The sequence below is a fragment of the Papio anubis genome, chromosome 2 (genome assembly GCF_008728515.1).
Source record: "Papio anubis isolate 15944 chromosome 2, Panubis1.0, whole genome shotgun sequence".
Taxonomy (NCBI): Eukaryota; Metazoa; Chordata; class Mammalia; order Primates; family Cercopithecidae; genus Papio; species Papio anubis.
In genome coordinates this window covers 42,758,852-42,764,182 of record NC_044977.1, presented here as the reverse complement: position 1 = coordinate 42,764,182, position 5,331 = coordinate 42,758,852, and positions in this window count along the sequence as shown.

Here is a 5,331-nt window from a genome sequence, read left to right as displayed (position 1 = left end):
GGAACACAATTAAGTGGTAATGAAGGCCTTAGCAGTAAATCTCTCTACTTCTTGCAATGAGTTGAGAAGATGAGACTTGGAGTGCCTTTTCACTGAGCGGAGCCCCTGGGAAGAGGGAACAGAGAACTCTAGGCTCCTACTTGGAGACTAAAGGAGGCCAGGAGTCAGGGACGAAGTCACACCTCAGGGGAAGCTGGGTAGCTAGCTGACTATCCTACAGCCAAATGGGTGGACTAGCAGGGTAGGTCTGGAGCTTTGTGGGGTGGAGTGGAATACTGACAGCTCTGCAGACCTGGGTAACACTGACCCAGGCTTCCGTCCATTTCCAGAACATGTTCACCTGCTTCACCTTGTGGAATCCTCTCACACCTGGTGAAATAGATAAGCCTGGAACTTTTATCTTTCCCATTTAACAGATGAGAAAAGGAGGCTCAGAGTGGTGACTGGCCCAAGGTCAAGGAGCTGATAAGTGATAGATCAGGATTCAGCCAGGCTTCTTGATACCAAAGCCCCATCCTTTCTACTCTACTCGACTAGCTCCTCCAGTCTGCGGGCCAACCTCTGCGGGCTGCTGTGAGTGGCCGACCCCGGAGTGAAATGGGTCTTGCTGTTCAGAGCACTCCCAGAGGGTTTGCCAAGGCTCCCTGGGCCTTGGCTTTGTGGATGGGCCCTGGGAGAAGGAAAGATCAGGTTGGTATACGAGGTGGGGATGCCTGGTCTGTGGTAAGAAGGCCCCAAGGGAGGCTCCTGTGAGGCTTCTCAGTGTCTTGACAGGCTGTGGCCTTGCTGCTGAGAGCTGGCTCAGCCAGGTACGTCACTGTCACCAAGCTCTCCATGGCGGTCGTCAGGCAGTGTTTGCCCCCTGAGGTTGCATCAAGCTGGGAATGTCCTAAAGTGGAGGCGTGAGGAAGAGAAGGGGTGATACCTACAGACTGGGGTATCTCTGTCCCAAGGAGACAAACTATAACAAGACCCGGTGAGGAGAGAGGCCCACTCTGGGTGGTGTGGGGCAGGGGCAGGGTCTCCTGGCCTGGGGGTAGAGGCCTCAGGCCGATGAACTTCCCTCAAAGACTCTGGCTGCTGGTAACTTTGGCTGCAGAGACACAGACCTTGACCTTTCCCTTCTGAGTGAAACAGGGCGCAGGCATTATGCAGAGATGCAGCATCTTTGCTGCAGAGGGAGGGAGGAGGGAAGGGAGGGAGGGAGCGAGTATTCGTCTGGGTCCTGCCCTAGAAATGCTTCAAGTAATAAAATCAGGATGACTTAAGAAATCCATTACCCCTCTTGGCCTCCCACAGCCACCAACATGCTCTGGTGGAGATGGGGAGGGGAGAGGTCTGGGGACCAGCCAGGTAACGTGGCCTCAGTCTCCTGGCCTGTGAACCAGGGGATGGGGTAAGGTCCCCATCAGCTCTGACCTCAGGTGGGTCTGGAGGAGAGAAAATCTTCTGGGGAGGGGCAGAGGAGGGATTGAGAGGAGATGCCAGAAAGAAAGGAGAGAAGAGGAGGAGCTAGAGGGGAGGAGAGGAAACTGAAGGAGGCTGAGGAGAGGGGGAGGTGAAGAAAGCCATGAGAAAGCGAGCAACCCACAGAACACAGGTGTTCGAGTCTTTGCCTGGCCGTGGTGAAGTCTGTGACCTGGATCCGGTCAGACACTCTGAGCCTCGGCTTCCACACCCGAAGAGGAGATGGCAGTGCCCACTGCACTGTTGCGAAGGGGGAAAGGGCAGTTCACAAACCATAAGTGCCACACAAAGTGATATGTTGAATTCACAAGAAAAAAAGCAAGAAAGGAGGTAGCGAAGGTGGAGCCAGGGCAACAGGAGAGAGCATTTTCGGGGCTTCCCTTTCCTTGGGTGTGGACATAGGACAGCCGGTGGGAGTGGCAAGTAAAGAACCCACAGGTGGACCAGGGAGGGAACCAATCCTCCCTTGGTGAGGCCGTTTGCGCCCCCTCCAGGAGACAGAATCCAGGGGCTCCCTGCGTCTCTAGCTGAGGGATCTTTGCCTGTGCAAGAACATTCTTTGTGGGGACTGGACAGGTCGAACGCTACTCTGGCTTCCTTCCCAGAGGCCCAGGGCAAGGGCAGGGCAGTCTTGGGCTCTGGGGCCTCACGGAACATCCCAATTTCTGTCAGACTTAAACTCTTGAAGGGCTGAGGAGGCTGGTGTGAGGGGTGCACGGTTATAAAAGAAAGCCTTTGACAGAATCTTGAACAGGAAGGCTAGAAAGACAAAAAGAGAAAAATATGGCTGAAGAACATTCTGGAAAGCCCCAAACCAAGACAGTGCTCTTAGTCCACGTGGGCCCAGCCCCACAGTCCCTCCTTCCACTGCTCGTGCCTGGATCTTGGCATGTGCGAGGCCAAGGCGGGGAAGCATGGGGCCGGGGTCAGGGCAGCCAGCTCCCCTGGCAGGCTAGATTTATGATTTGGCTGAGCTGGGGAGAGAGGGAGCCTGCGATGATCCAGAGTATGAAAGGCAGCCCAGTGTTTCCTGGAGCAGCCGTGGTGCCAAAGGCAGGGACATCCATCTGGCCTTGCTGTGTAGTACATTTGTCACCCGGATCCCGGGGCCCAGACGGCCTCCCTTCTGCCACCCGTAGCCACCGAGGCCAGCTCCCACCTTCAGCAGCCTCTGCTGTGGGACCTGCAACCCCCGTAGATGCTGAGTGTGTGTGTTGGGGGAGAGCTGCCCCCTCCCTTGGGACCCTCTTAGGCTTCGCCCTCCAGCTGGCACCCATCCAAGTTGGTGTCTACTCAGTGTTCCGTGGGGATGAAAAGCCCTGGAGTCAGAGAGGGGAAAGGCCCTCAGACTAGTGCTGTGATCTCAGGCTGTGTTCTGAGGAGCTCTAGAGCACCTCCAAGTCACCTTAAGAGCTGCTGAAGGAGGTTGGCAACCAGGCTCCAGCCCTTGACCCATCAACGTAGCTCTGCTTCTGTCTGATCTGGATATATACAGATATTCTAGATAAGATTTCACTTTAATAATGAGAAATGGAGGCTCAGAGTGATGAGAATGGGTTCTGCTGCTGAAAAGTAAACAGTTTGAAGACCACAAATCTGGTCTCATTTCAAAGAGGAAGATACAGTGGGCCAGGGAAGACCAGCAGCCCAGCCAACTGTTGGCAGAATAGGGACTAGAACCCAAGCCTCCTGCCTCCCCAGCCATGATCTCCCCATGATACTGGGCTGTCTCATTTGAGGTGCTGGTCTGAGCATTCACGGCCATCCCCTCTTTTGAACCGCAGGCACTGCTCTCAAGCTTGGGTGCTGTGTCCTCTCAGCTTTAGCTATGCTAGAGGGGGCTTCAGGATGTAAACCATGTGTGGCCCAGGCCAGCTGTTTTCAGGTATGAATTGAGACCTGTGGCTGACCCACGATTACAGCTTCTTCTGCCTAGAACCTGTCTCTAGGCGCCGATGCTTGGGCTATGGACACCCTGTCATCCCGGGGGGCTGTTGGTCGTTATCAAGGGTTTTCTGGTAGAGCATAGGCCATTGCCTCTTCTTCCCTTTTGGTCTCTGGAGAAACTTGTCCTGTTCTACTCAGGCCTCCATTTGTCCATTTGGGATTCTGATGGTTGTTGCTGACCCAGCCACCCTCTGCCATGGTCCCTGGGTTCTGTTCCAGAAAACCCCAGACTAACATTTTTCCCAGGGAAGCAGCTCTCTCCACCCCCACCACCCGATGCCCTGCTTCTCACAGGGTCCCTCCAGCCCTGGCCACAGTCCTGGTCCCCAGCTTGGCTTGTCCTGGGTTATGTTCCGCCTCCTTGGCTGGACTTGCTTTTCCAACCTGACATGTTGCCCCTCCGCCTCTCCTCTCTGGGTTTACAATCCCCGGCTTTCCTCCTGCTAAACACCCCTCTCAGCTCCTTCCAGCCGGCCCTTCCCCTTTAAGCAGCTCACCTGGGGGCCTCCTTCCCAGTGCAAGAACCACCACCTCCGTTTCCCAGGATTCCGTAGAAGAAGAAATAAAGGATCCAGCATCTCTGAGGGCCAGGCATTGTGGGCGGCATTGTACCCATTTCATCCCATTTGATTCTCACAACAGCCCTATGAAATAGATATTAATATTCCCACTTATCATATAGGGAAACCGAGTCTCAGAGATTTAGCAGCTTGCTCAAGGTCACACAGTTGATAAATTCACACTTCTGGTCCTGCCTAACCCCTGAGCCAAGGCAGTCAACCACAACAGCGAGCTCCTGGGCGGTCACCTCGCATGGTCAAGCCAATTACCCTTAGGACGAGGGTGGCACAGCCTGTGGTGCTGTGTCTCCAAAGAGCTCCTCCCAGCGCCAAATCCCTCACTCTGTTTACCTCGTTCCCCATTTCTCCCTACAGACCCATCAGCACACACCCATCATGGCAGGAAAATGTAGGAAGGAGAGGCAGGGGCCTCCCTGCTTTCACAGGTCAAGAAAGGGTAATCACTTTTGCACTCGTTGAGAACCACCATAATTGTTTGCAAAGCAAGAGGTAAATATGAAAGCCATAGATGGGGTCCTGGCCTCCTCTGTGGTAGCCAAGATGTGAAACAGAGAGGTGTTCCGCCCTACAGGTGGCTAATCTTACAGGAGAGGGAGAGATGAGAGGCTGTGGAATATCCTCTACTCCCCACTACACTCTCTGCAGTCCTGGCTTCCCTCCAAATGAATTGTGCAGGCAGCCTGGAGTTACCACTCATCCTGTTATCTGTAGGGTGTCTTGGTGGGCAGCACAGAGGAGGGAAGGTTGAGGAAGTCAGGCTGTAGTGGCGCCGGGCTGGTGGCACACTCCAGAAGGGCTTGCTGTCCTCCCAGCCCAGGACCCACAGGAAGCCTGGTGAAGAGGATATAGCTCTGAGATGGGCGGGTGGGGAGAGGCTTCTGAGGCTTATGGACAATGGGCGTGGGGACAGGTGGGCTTGAGGCGGGGAGGACAATGACCAATATGGGAGCATAAAAGGACCTGGGCTGGGAAAAGGAGGGGCGATGCCGCTGACTATTTGGTGAAATGCTTCTTCTTCCAAAGTTGTTCCCCGAGAGTATTCGGCAGGGGGAGCTGACTGCTGACAGCAGCAGCTGTGGGGGTGGCAGGAGCGGGAGGGGTGGCATTATCACCCTCTCAGAGCGGGTGGCAAGGGGGCGGGGAGGAAGGGATGGTGTCTCCTGCCTCTTCTGGAATCTGTGTCTCTCACTGCCCATCCCCCGTCTCCAAATCCAGGAGGAAAGAGGGATTGGATGAAATTAGAGAGGGACAGAGAGATGCTCTGGGAAGATGCACGCACTGCTTCTCACCCTCCTCTCTTGCTCACACGCACACATACGGTCTCTCACACACTCTT